This window comes from Mauremys mutica, unplaced genomic scaffold (genome assembly GCF_020497125.1).
Source record: "Mauremys mutica isolate MM-2020 ecotype Southern unplaced genomic scaffold, ASM2049712v1 000807F_np12_obj, whole genome shotgun sequence".
In the NCBI taxonomy this organism is placed as follows: domain Eukaryota; kingdom Metazoa; phylum Chordata; order Testudines; family Geoemydidae; genus Mauremys; species Mauremys mutica.
In genome coordinates this window covers 119,595-133,739 of record NW_025423055.1, presented here as the reverse complement: position 1 = coordinate 133,739, position 14,145 = coordinate 119,595, and positions in this window count along the sequence as shown.

Sequence of the window (14,145 nt, the reverse complement as noted above, 5' to 3'; positions counted from 1 at the left end):
CCCAATACACCCCCAGTCCCAGACATGTAGCTCCTGGACAGTACAGAATCTCTGAAGGCCAATAAACCTTTAGGAGAATAATATGTAAGATTATTTCAAATAGTTATTCAGAAACATCAGTTTAAACACACTGGCTTAGAAAGAGTTAGAGAGATTTTATATGCGTACAGGCATAACATAAACAAGGCATAACAATCATAATTGGCTACAAGAAAAATAAAGATAAAATGCTTACTAACACATACTTAAGAAATTATCTTGGTTTCAAAGCAAATTTTTCTAAACACATGCTTCAGTAGTCTTCCTGACCCAACTCCCTAGGGCGGGACCTCTCCATCAAAGTTACACAGTTGTGTAATTTTGTCTTCTCAGGTGTGGAGAATGCAATAGGCAGGAAGAGATGTGTTTTGTGTCTGTCTGTCCCTTCTGTCCCTGAGGGAACCTGATGACTAACAATTGCTTTGCAGTGGGAAGAAAAGCTTAAATGTGATGCCCCAAATTCGTTTGGGCTACAGAACAGTGACTGAGGTCATGTCAGGTCTTGAGGAAATCTACTAAATTAACCTGCCTGCTATATAGGGGCTATTTTCTTTAATTTTAAAAATAATTATAATTTTCCATCAAGACAGCTAATACAAGTTAGCTAACTCCATGGAACAGCCTAGTGGAATCAAGACTCAGATAGATTTAACGTCCCCCCCCCATCACTCCTCAGCTGCAGGGAGAGGGGTCACTGCACACCCAACTTACATGCATATGGACCTCCCATACCCAGACACCCCCACCAAGCCTCACCCTGCACACCCAGAACCCCCCTGGCCCTCCATACCCAAACCCCATCCCACTGAACCTCAACCCCTGCATCTGGAGATCCCCTGCCACCAGACCCCAACCCCTGCATCCAGAACACCCCCACTGAGCTCCCTGCACTCAACCCTCCTGCACCACTGAGTCCCCACATCCACACCCCCATCCCACTGATCCCCAACTAACTGCACCCATAACCCCACCAAGCCCCACTCCCCCAGCACCCAGACCTCCCTGCTGAGACCCCCACACCCAGTCCCCTCCACTGAGCTCCAACCACTTTCATCTGGAAGCACTGGCAGAGTCCCATTACTGGAATCCCCCCAACAAGTCTCTGTGCATCCAGATCCCCCCCACATCTACACCCCCCACTGAGCTGCCTGCATCCAGATTGTCCCACACAGAATCCTCTCACCCCACACCTGGATCCCCCCACACTGAGCCCTCCACATTTGGTTCCTCCTGGTTGAGCCTGCCTGCCCCACACCTGGTGGTCCCCAGGGTGTTTCTGGGGCAGGCCTTGTGCTGTGTCAGGGTTGGGTGCAGCCTCCTCACTGATTCCGTGTCCCAGGGGTGGAGGGTGGGGAGGCTGCAGGCAGGGCCGGCTCTAGCTTTTTTGCCGCCCCAAGCAAAAAAAAAAAAAGGCGGCCAGACTACCGAAGCAAAAAAAAATAAAAAAACAAACCCCAGAAAAAACGGCAGCCACAGGGAGTTTGTGGAGGTCGGTGAAGGGCAGCACCTGCCCACTCCCTCCACCCATGGGCAGCCAGGCGCTGTAGCCCACTCACAGCCGGGCGAGAGGGGCTCCCCCCTCCAGCCTTGGGGTGCCTCCCATGTGTGTAAAGCCAGTGGCTTGTGCTCACCCCTGCCAGGCTAGAGCCTGCCCTGTGTGGATTCTCTGATGGCTAAGAAGCTGTGAGGGCCTACTGAACTTTTCCCCACACTCAACACACATGTAATTTCTCTCTCCCATGGGGATTCTCAGCTGGGTCGTGGTTTCCTTGAAGCCTCTCTGAGTTCCCCTACAAATGGGTCACTCCACTTCCTGCAGGAAGTAGCCAGCCCCCCTGGTCCCACGGTGGCCTGGGACCAGCCCCCCTCTGCTTCCCCCCATGGAGGCCTGGGGCCCCAGCCTGCTCTGCTCCCCTAGCTCCCAAACTTGGGGGAGGGGGGGAACCGCCCCACAGCACTCACCGGCGGCGTGGCCTGGATCCAGGGGAATGGACCAGGCTGGGGCTGGGTCACTCCACTTACCATGCAGTGAGTGCAGGGGCGGGGGCCATGGGGAAGAGCCGGGTAGCCCCCCCTGCAGCAGCTCCCCACCCCAGCTCACCTCCGCTCCGCCTTCTCCCCTGAGCACGCCGGCGCCGCTCCACTTCTCCCGCCTCCCAGGCTTGCTGCACTAAACAGCTGATGGCACCGCAAGCCTGGGAGGGGAGGAGAATCAGAGCAGGCGTGCTCAGGGGAGAAGACGGAGCAGAGGTGACCTGGGACAGGGAGCGGTGCCCCTGCACACCCCCACCCCCGTTACTTGCTGTGGGCAGCCCTCCCCCCGCACCTCCCCCAGCCCCCTGCCCCAGCTCACCTCCATTCCCCGGCTTCCCCTGAGTGCGCTTTTTGGTGCCCCCAACCACTTGGCACCCTGGGCGGCCGACTAGTTCGCCTAGTGGTTGCACCGGCCCTGGCCACTGCCTGCCAGCAGGATTCCCCCTCCTCCTCCTCAGGGAGACTAAATCTCCGCATCTAGACAGCCGGTCCGTCCGCTGCACCCCAATCCCCCATGCCTGAGCCTCCCTGCCAAAACCCTGCACCTGGCTCCAGAGAATTAAGTCTCACATCTCACTGGGAACTCCACTTCTTGTGCCCAGAGAGTCTCAGCCCCCCTCAGTAGCTGACCTGAGAAACACAGTGTCTGCAAAAGCAGCAAAGAGTCGTGTGGCATCTTATAGACTAACAGACGTATTGGAGCATGAGCTTTCGTGGGTGAATCCCCACTTCATCGGATGCGTCAGTGTCAGCCTTTTCCAAAGAAGTGCCTGGAGGGCCTTTTCTCATGTGTCCTAACGGATAAGGCATCGGACTTCAGATCAGGCAATTGAGGGTTCAAGTCCCTTCATGGTTGTGATTGTGCAGTTTTACCTTTGTGCTGAAAGTCCTGCTCCCTTCAGGGCTGGAACCTCTTCTTGGCCGCTCAGGCCAATGCTCTGGCTTCAGCTAGAGCCCCAGGAAGGAGTTGGGGGTGGGTGTCACAAAGGCTGGGGCATAAGCCCCAGGTACTTCCAGTCTTGCCTTTGCCATTCCTGACTTGCCAAAGAAAATGGGCGGCTGCCCGGGCTAGAGTGTGGAGCAGTTTCCCTCTTCCAAGTGTGCACCTGTCCCTGTGCTGGACGGTACTTGCTAAATAGCACCTTGGGAGCCTGGGTGTTTCTCTGCTTCTCGCCAGCTGGGGAAAAGCCTCTTGGGGTAAAATCTCCTGCCCCACTGCCAAAGTGAGCACAGAGAGTGGGAACGGTCACAAGCCCCACCGGGGGGGCTGGCCCTGCTTTCCTACCGTCTTCGATAATGGCCACAGAGCATCAGCAGCCGCCCTGCATGCTGGTCTGTGGGTGGCCTTCAGTGGGTGTTTGGCATGGCAGGGAGCAGCCTGGCTGGGTGTTTTTGTGCCTGTCTGCTGGCCACACATAGGCATGGTTCTCCCCTCCTCTGGTCCTGCCCTCGGTTGTTCTGTGGCTTTTAAGCCTTCCCTTGGAGCTGTCAGCACCAGCCACCCCTGCTCTAGGTGCCCAGAGGAGGAGACGTGCTGGGCTCCAGCCTGGGAAGCCTGGCCCTGGCACTGCTTCCTTTACATGCCACGTGGGCAAGAGGAAGAGCTGCAGCTACAGGGATCAAAGTTGTGGGTATCAGGTGAAGCAGCAAGAAACCCAACCATCAGGTCAACCCACAGGAATCTCTAGCCAGACTGTTAAGTTCTAGGACCCCACCCTCTAGCGGCCCAGCTGGACCAGAGATCCATCTCCAATGGGCACCAGTGACCCAGGAGGAGGAGAAAAAAAGCATCACTCTAGCTCAGCCAGGGAGAGGGTAACCACACACCTTGAGCTCCAAGGCTTTGCAGCAAACCAACATATCTCCAGGAGGTCCCACTGAGATTTGAACTCAGATTCCAGGATTCAAAGCCATGAGTGCTGCCCATTACACCATGGGACCTGCTGCTGTTTTGTTTTCTAGACCCCTGTGACTCTCAGCTGGCTGGTTTGCACTCTGCACTTATTGCTTCCCACCAGCGGCTTCCTCTCACAGGACTCTCTCTCCTCCTCCAGTGACTGTGGTCCTGCACTACCGGATCCGCGGGTCCTGCCCTGAGTCCCTGCATCCCCCTGCTTTGTCTCCATTCCCTGCAGGCTGCAAAAATGTCAGGGGAGGCTGCTCCTCCCTTCACTCGGTGCTCCCACTCATATCAGCCAGCTGCAGCCTCATCTCCTGGAACTCGGGCAGCTGTCGCTTGATCCGATCGTACAGTCACACGCTGACTGGCTCCCCTGCCTGGATGCTCTTGTGGAAATCCCACAGGCGACGCAGCAGGACTTGGCGCTGTTGGTTTCTTTAATGTTGAGGTGTTTCCCCAGCCACCGGAACAAAGCCACCAACTCCTCCCTCACCGACTCCCACCAATCCCCCTGGTTGCCATTGAACCCTCTGATGCTTTCCTGTTCTGCCAACACCGCCAGGCCTCACCCCCTGCTCCTTTATCTTGCAAGCTCTGGCTGTTCAGCTTCAATATCCTCTGCCCTGGGTCAGGGACAGGGGCAGCTCCAGGCACCAGCGCAGCAAGCTGCGGGGAGTGGCCTGCCGATCGCTGTGAGGGTGGCAGTCAGGCTGTCTTCAGCAACCTGCCTGCAGGAGGTCCCCTGGTAATGCGGATTAGGCGGCATGCCTGCGGAAGCGCTGCCAGTCCCGCGGCTTCAGCGGCAATTCAGCGGTGGTTACGCCGAAGGCACGGGAACGGCAGACCTCCCGCAGGCATGCCGCCGAATCCGTGTTACCAGAGGACCTCCGGCAGGTGTTGGGATAGATCTGTATTACATTATACACTAATGTTAGATGTGTAGAAAGTGTGACTAGAAAGGAGCAGTGTGACGGTGCTGCCCGTGGGAGCCAGCTGCGATCACTCAATCAGGGTGAACGGCAAACAAAACGGGGCAGACAAACCCCAAATGCTGGTGGTTATTCCAATATTTAGATTTACCAACCTGCACAAAACAGCTTCTGTAGCACCTCACTGGTTACTCAGAAGTCCAAACAACGCAGTTCCCTTAAAGTGCCCAGCCTCAGGCCTCCATCCAGACACACACGTCAAATATGATGATGATTCCTGAAAATCTTATCTCATCATATAAAAGAAAAGGTTCTTCTAATCCCAAAGGATCAGCCACATACCCAGGTTCAATTATAACTTATATCTTACCCAAAATACACGCCACAGCCAATTGTTATTAACTCAGCTAGAATTTATTAAAAAAGAAAAGAGAGAGAGTGTTGGTTACAAGATCAATATACAGACAGACTTGAATTCAATTCTTGAGGTTCAGATGCATAGCAGAGGTGAGCTTGTAGTTGCCAAAAGTCCTTTTAGAAATGGTCGAGAGGTTATTGTCCAATGTCCATATTCAGGGTGACTCCAGCCAGTGACTCTGGATCTCAATCCTTATGGCTTAAGGTTTCCCCCTCTTGAAACCCAAAGCAGATCTGAGATGAAGCAGGATCATGTCCCAGGCTTCTTATACATTTCCAGCAGCCTTTCAGCCTGAGAAAACAATAGGCTTAACTCCTTCTCCCAAACATCCTGGCAATTAGCACAGGGTAGTTTACCCATTAAACAGTTCACATCCAGGTTAGCACAACCTTCAAAGAGACACAGAGACAATAATACTATTTCACTCAAGTATCATCATAAATGTTAATATTCCTTTTTTGATCTTTGAATTAAAACTACAGAAATAGACAAGACTTGTTTGCTTACATCACAAGACCTGAGCAAACATCTCCCCTTCTACCTCTAACAATGCAGACTTGCATTTCAAAGCTCTGTTCATTTACAGATCTTCCTAACCAACCCTCAAGGTTCACCCATGGGTCAGGTCAGTGGGTGAGGTGAGTTAATTAACTCTTTCTGGCCCTGTCACCTTTCAATGAAATATATTACACTCATAACGTCACAGGAGGTCAGGAATGGGATAGCAGGGGCTGCGGGTCGGGAGTGAGGGGCACTGGTAGAGCTGGGGGAAGCCCAGAGGGCTGTGGGTCAGGAGTGAGGGGCACCGCTAGAGCTGGGGGGAGCTCAGGGGGCTGTGGGTCGGGAGTGAGGGGCACCAGCAGAACTGTGAGTATGGAGGTCAGGACTGGGATAGCAGGGGCTGCGGGTCGGGAGTGAGGGGCACCACTAGAGCTGGGGGGAACCCAGGGGGCTACAGGTCGGGAGTGAGGGGCACCAGCAGAGCTGTGAGTCTGGAGGTCAGGACTGGGATGGCAGGGGCTGTGGGTTGGGAGTGAGGAACACCAGCAGAGCTGGAGGGAGCCCAGGGGGCTGCGGATCAGGAGTGAGGGGCACTGTCAGAACTGGAGGGAGCGCAGGGGGCTGCGGGTCGGGAGTGAGGGGCACCGGCATCGCAGTGACTAGGGAGCTCAGCGGCGAGCCTAGGGGGCTGTGGGTCAGGAGTGAGGGGCACCAGCGGAACTGTGAGTCTGGAGGTCAGGGCTGGGATAGCAGGGGCTGCAGGTCGGGAGTGAGGGGCACCAGCAGAGCTGTGAGTCTGGAGGTCAGGACTGGGATGGCAGGGGCTGCGGGTCGGGAGTAAGGGGCACTGTTAGAACTGGAGGGAGCGCAGGGGGCTGCGGGTCGGGAGTGAGGGGCACCAGCAGAGCTGTGAGTCTGGAGGTCAGGACTGGGATGGCAGGGGCTGTGGGTCGGGAATGAGGGGCACCGGCAGCACAGTGACTGAGGATCTCAGCAGGGAGTCCAGGGGGCTGCGGGTCGGGAGTGAGGGGCACCAGCAGAGCTGGAGGGAGTGCAGGGGGCTGCGGGTCGGGAGTGAGGGGCACCGTCAGAGCTGGAGGGAGCGCAGGGGGCTGCAGGTCAGGAGTGAGGGGCACCAGCAGAGCTGTAAGTCTGGAGGTCAGGACTGGGATGGCAGGGGCTGCAGGTCAGGAGTGAGGGGCACCAGCAGAGCTGTGGGTCTGGAGGTCAGGACTGGGATGGCAGGGGCTGTGGGTTGGGAGTAAGGAGCACCATCAGAGCTGGAGGGAGCGCAGGGGGCTGCGGGTCGTGAGTGAGCAGCACCAGCAGAGCTGTGAGTCTGGAGGTCACATCTGCAGGGAACAGTTCTGAACTTGGAGCACTTACAACTTGGAGAGTCTTTGTAGGGCATCCCAAATGTTTCCTGTATTCACAGACAGTTTTTGAGATGGTTCACCCAATTCCTCACCTGTGCAGACAGCTCTCGGGAGCACTTTTTTTCAGAGCCATAGAGGTCTGAGACCCACGGCTGTTCCCCTCATTCCAGCTGCGAGATCACATCAGGTTTGGAAACTGGAAACCCTGGGAAGGGAAAGAAAACAAGGAAGGTCCATGGAATTTGTGGGATACTTGTCACAAGGAATATTCCATCTTTTTAACCCCAGCTCATTTTTAAGACGTAACACCCCAAGGTCGGCTTCCTTGGCTCAAAGTGGCAGAAGATTTATTATTATAACTCATATTCATGACCTTAGTGCCTAAGAGCCAATGAACCATGGGCCCCTGTTGTGCTAGGCACAGCACAAACCCAGAATAGAAGATGGCCCATGCCCTGAAGAATTTACAGTCTAACTAGACAAGACAGACACAGATGGGGGAAGAGGTGGAACCCGCCAGCAGAGTGAACTATGTGAAGGCAGAGGGATAGATCTGATGAACACAGGTATAGAACTTGAGACTATTGTATTTAATGTTATGACTAGGGCTAGTGTTTTCCGGAAATTGCTGCTATTACTGCATTTCCCCCTGAAATTACTCTTCATTTCTGGAATCACCCTTCGTATCCAAAATAGCTGAACAGAAGGTGGTTGGGGATGCAGGGTCACAAACCCCACATTTCTGCCTGGAGACCCCTGACTCCTCCCCAGGGCACGGGGCAGAGGCTGGGGGCTGGCTGCTTTTGAGACTTGCTGCCAATTTCTTCCCTCCTCATACAAGTCTGGGCTCAGAAAAAACACTGGAGCTTCCCCTTGGGAGATGGGGCACTTGGCAGTGGGACGTCGGGCTCCCTCATCAGGCTGCAGAGCGGATGGCCCTCGCACCTGCTCTCGGCTGCGTCCACAGCAGCTCTCCCCTGCTCATCTCCCCTGCACACAGCTGGTTCATGTCCCGTCTCCCCAGCACACAGCCGGCTCCAGGCTCTCAATGCCCAGTGTCTGGGCCCCACCTTCCCCACACAGCTGGCTCCTGTCCCCTCCCCCCAATGCACTTTCCGGCTGTAAAGGATTATATATTGCTCATGCTTGTCAATTACTCTGTTTTCGCTGCCAGCAAACACTGGCCCTACTTATGACTGTTATCTGTATCTTTGAGCCAGCCCTTGAAAGCACGAATACTTCACAGACTGTGGTGCTGAGATGGGCCAGATGATACCGGGGAGGCTGAGGGATGGGGGGATGGGTTTCCTGTGCAATCTGGTGTCACTAAGGCTGGATCTCAAGGCTGGTTATGCAGAACTCCATCTTCTGAAGCTTTGCCCCGCACAGAAAGGGGCAGTGACTGATTTTACTTCTTTCGGGAGACTGAATATGACAGACTTTTTGGAGAGAAACAGTTGAGTTTGAGCTGACTGAGAAGGGCCTTTTTGGGCTACAAACTGACATGACCTGATAACCCAGACGTAAGCTTTTAAAGAAGGTTTTTAATACACTTTGGAATGATCGGGGATTCCCAAGAGGACTGATGGTAAATATACATTTTGATGCTTTTCTTGCTTTATATCTTTTCCCCATAAGGCACAATGCCACTGTCATGGATGCACAGGATCTGTGCAATGCCCTGGCTTTTAAACTGTCCTTGGGAGGTGTCCCTTGAGTGCACTACACCCCCAAGGACTCCCACTCTTCCACAAGGACAAGCCATGTAGCTTCAGCACCTGAGACTGAGCCTCTGGCTTCAACACTCCTATTTCAACCTGTGAGCTCTGCCAGCAGATCCAGCCGAACTACACTCCTGTTCAGTGACTGTTCCTCATTCAATGCACAGAGCAAGTTTGTGCTGTGACACTGGGCAGACTTTTAAAACATAGCAGGGTTCATTAGTCAACTGAAATACAGCACTGAACATCTTTAGATTAGCACAGAGAAGCAAAAACGACGATATAGTCCATACTGGCCAATGCCCTTGAGCCAGGCTGCTGTAAAGAACAGTTTGGTTTCCTTTCACTGTACCTGTCCATTTGTCTTTGCTCCGGTAGAGCTCCCTGCATCTGCAAACCCAGTTCTTCCTGCTCCCAAGCACATCATGAGTCCATGTATGCTTCACTCAGCCAAGCTGAGATCCTCCCATGGACAGGTGACAATTATTCCCTTGTCTCTGTCGGGTATTCCACTGATGTAGGTTGGTCCCAGCCTGTCCTTAATGACCCATTCATATCACCCCATGACAGCTCCGTGACAAAACACCTCATGTCTCCTCCTCTTTATAATCATGGCAATACCAACCACAGAGGGAAACTGAGGTGTGTATTGGCATCACCAAAATTCCCGCCTCTATCACACACACACACTGCTCACAGCCCTTGGAGAGAAAGCAAAGCACGGGAACTGGATGTTAGTCCAGTGAACACAGTGGAGGACAAGCTGCAATCCTCACACCCTGGTCAAACAGGAGAGGCATGTGGGTCCCCACCCATACAGAGGGGCTGGCTAGAGGCCTGATACCCGAGAGGCCATTGCTTGAGCAGACCATGGAGGCAGGTCAAAGGCTTCGCTACCCCAGAACTGTGGCATCGCAAAAGCACATTTTGGGGAATTAGGAAATCTAGTGACTCAGGTGTAATGGGAGGGAGAATTAAACTCCCCAGTGTGTGGAGAAGGCTGGGGAATTAAACACTAAAATTCAGGAGCAACAGCCCCTAATTCTTCTGAAAAGAAGGAAGTTTGGGGTGGGCTTTAGCAATTAGGTTGCACCACATTCATAGATTGGAATTATTAATTAATAAGTGATGTAAATCATGAGTATTAATGCTTGATGCTTATGGACTTCCCAAAGGCCACGTATGGGTTGGGGCAGCTATTGACATTCTTGTAATCAGAGAAAAGGAGCAGATATGGTATATAGCCATCCTATTACCATAAGGAAGTGGATAAAATAACCTCCTAGTTACCAGGTTTTCATTTTGTCAGGTCCCTGAGACAGTGTAAACTGAAGCAGGGCTCCCTTCTGATGGTCTCCTTTGCCCGTCGATCTTTCTTTCCAATGGTGTCGGTATCTTGTAAGTATGCACAGTGCAAAACCCTCTTTACTGTACTTATCTTAGTTTAATCGTTACGTGTATTGATCCTTGCCTATGATTTCAGTTATAACTGTCTGGATTAAATCATGTTTCTGCGTTTCACCAAATTCCATCTTCTCAATTAACTCTGAGTAGCCCTGTACAAGGGCAAGTCGTACCCCAACCTGTAATCTTATAAGTGTAGAAACTGTACAGGCTACACCACCGCCCTGTGACATCATCAGCCAAGCGCCCATTGGTGCCAGGGAAGTGGCCCTGGTGTGGGAGGGAGGATGCAGCAAGGACTCAGGGTCGGAGGCCGGGGTCACTGTGCATTGAGATGGGGAGGTCATATGGGGAGGGGGGTAATGAGTGGGAGAGGGAGGTCAAGAGTTATAATAATAATAATATTGGGGGGGGTGTATAATGAAGTGAAACTGAACAGAAAGAAAACTGGAGTGGAGGCTCTAAAGCAACAAGGTTTGGGTAGGGATTTGGGGTAAAAGGTCTGGGATCCCCCAGAGCTCTGGATCCCCAAACCTCTCCTCCCTCCCACTGACCCACCCAGCCCTCTTCCCGGGTGCCCTTCTTCCACACTCCCCTCCCCTTCTTCCCACTACTCTCAGCCGGCACCACCTCCGGCCACCTTGGGAACTTCCTGTGTTCCCTCCTCGTCTCTCACAACCTCCTCCCTCCCTGCTGCTTCTTAGCTCTAACCCTGCACACGCCGTCCCCATGTCCTGGCACCCCAGAATTATCTACTCCTCCCTTCTCCTCCTCTCCCATAGCTCTGTTCTCCCTTCACCCGTGGGCTCCAGAATGGCAACTTTATACACTCTCGTATCAAAAGAGGAGCTCACCTGACTGTCACACAAGCCATGCATGAGTCATACACCTATTAACTCAATTTAGAATTCTACAGGAGGCATATTTTCCTCCTAAAATGAGGAAACGGCATGAAAGCTACAGTTATTAATGTAAAAGCAACAAAGAATCCTGTGGCACCTTATAGACTAACAGACGTTTTGCAGCATGAGCTTTCGTGGGTGAATACCCACTTCTTCGGATATTCACCCACGAAAGCTCATGCTGCAAAACGTCTGTTAGTCTATAAGGTGCCACAGGATTCTTTGTTGCTTTTGCAGATCCAGACTAACACGGCTACCCCTCTGATACTTGAGTTATTAATGTAGTTATTAAGGTATCCTATAAGGATACATTAAATGCAATTTTAAAATGACTGACAGCACCAAAAAGGCAAATGTCCAAAAAATTATTCTAGTGGGTGGGAGATAAGGCAAAAAAAGTGGGGCAAGGGAACTTGTCAAAACTTGTATGACAAATAAAGGTATAAAGTTATTACTACTCGGGTTTTTTAGAGCCCCCACAGCTTCTAATAACCCAGGGGACAGGACTCCTTACCCAGCAAGACCACCATCTCATAGTTCTCCTGCATGACATCCCTGTAGAGGGCTCTCTGAGCGGGGTCCAGCAGAGCCCCCTCTTCCCTGGTGAAATACACAGCCACCTCCTCGAAGGTTACCGGCCCCTGAAAGAGTGAGAGTCCCACACTCAGTACCTGCTGCCCCCGTCACAACCCCACCACTCACAGGGGAGAGGAGCCAATCAAAGGGAAACTCTGGGTGGCTCACGGTCAGGAGTCCCACCCCCACCCTGCTCAGAGCAGCCAGGAAACGCCAGGGGGAGGGGATGAAGCGAGAGCCCCTTGTCTCTCCCAGCAGATCCATCACCCGCTACTAGCCACAGACGGATACAGGAGATGGAGCCCCTGGCAGGTGCAGGGAGAGCTCGCTGGCAGGGAGCCCAGCGCTGTTCTCATTGTGAAGAGCAGGACAGGACCAGACTTAGTGGGGGGCAGACGACATGACGGTCCAGGGGGGCCTTGCTGAGGGGTGTCCTGTCTCTCCTCCCCCCACTTCTCTTCAGCTGTCTGCCCCTGCAGCTCTTCCTGCAGCCCTGCCCCCTCCCTCACTGGGAGCTGCCCCTGCCAAGCTGCTCCCAGGAGCCTCCTGTGTGCCGTGCGGCGGGGGGGGGGAGGGGGTTTGCTGATGTCAGGGTGGCCCCACCCTCCTGCCTCTGTGCCCAGTCTCTGCTGAGCAGAGCGGGGGGGGACATGATTCTGTGCTGCTGCCTCTGGGTCAGGAGTGGGAGCTGCTGGCCCCTGCTGCCGTGTGAACGAGCCTTCGGACTAGTGAGTGCCGCTGGGCTGGAAGCGACAGCGGGCTGTGACTCACCCCCCACCCCCACACACTCACCCCACAATAGACACTTCAATTACTGTTATTACTTCTTTTTACTTCCTGTCAAAATGTGCAAAGTGCACATAGTCTCTGTAATTTTATTCTTTCACATTTGGTCAGGATGACAGTGCTGGTATTTTAGCTTTCTAACTGGTCTGTGCATTTCAAAATTTTATTTCTGTCTTATGCTTAAATTCAATTCTTTGAGTAATGAGTTCTAAAATGCCTCACCTGTCCTGGCTGGAGTAATTATCATTATTACTGTTATTACCATATTGTGCTTTGTCATTCATTATTTAAAATGGTACAGTCAAATAACAGACTCTACATTTTGCATGTACTTACCTTAGCAGGGCTCATTTAAAAAAAAATTAGCTAAACTCAAAACTTTAGACACTGTGCAGATGAAGATCACTTATCTTCAGATTGTATTTTTAAATCTGTCTGTAAAGTAACTTACAATGTCTATGAAAATAAATACAGTTCCAAGTATGATACTAATAGCAATGATGGAGTGAAATGTTAGTGAGTCACCTACATGATAGTGACTAGTTAACACAAATGCCGAAATAACTAGAGAAATAAATTCCCATTCATTAAACAGAGAAAAAAAAACTTTAATCCCCTATGTAAACTAAGTAAATATGTTTTCAGTGGAATGAAAAACAATTGACTAAAATAGAGGAGATAATGGCAGTAACATGGAGCGTGTCTGTTAGAGAAAGTAAGCAGATTTTATATATTTTTATTTATCTCTACTAAAGATGGGGTAAAAAGTATCAACCTTGTGTTTCTGATACCTGCATTAAAGCTCCAGAACTGATACCTCAAGGCTTGGGATAGGGAATATCTTGCTGTATTGTCTCCTGATTGTTCTAAATTTACTTTTAAATTTAATATGTGGCTGTATTAAGATTATGGGAAAAGAGGTACCAAGTGGTAACAGGGTGAACAATTAGCAGGAAGATTAATTTTAAATAAAAATTTTTTTGTAAAGGCACCTGTTTCCAAATGTGCCTTAACCACAGGATACAGGTTGTGTGTCAATGCTAATGAGCTATAATCAGAATCACATTATAAAAAGGGGGTGCCCAGAGCAGGAAAATTGAGCTCCCTGTGGGAAATTCCAGCAGGAACCATCCCTCTACTGATGATCAATCCATGAGAGACACCTCAAACCCTAATACTATTGAACAGGATGTGAGTAGAACTAGAGTTGTAACTTTTGCACAGGCCTTTATAGAATGTCTATATGCTGCAGCTTGGGTATTCATAACCTTAACTGTAACTTCAATAAAACTTGTAAACCCGACTAGACCTTGTACCTGTGAATGTCTGTGTGGTCACTACCCTTGGTCTGTGTGTGTTCCTAGAGACTGTACATTTGAAGCAAGTAGCAGAGGCGACTTTCACTCTGTTAAGCTTGAAACTGTCGCCACCAGAGCCGACCCCGCGGCGGTGTAATACCACATTACAAACTGCACTTTAAATAAAAGGCTGCACAATACACCACACACCAGGCCACCCTCACTTCTGCGCTGCTGCTGCTGGCGGTGGCATTGCCTTCA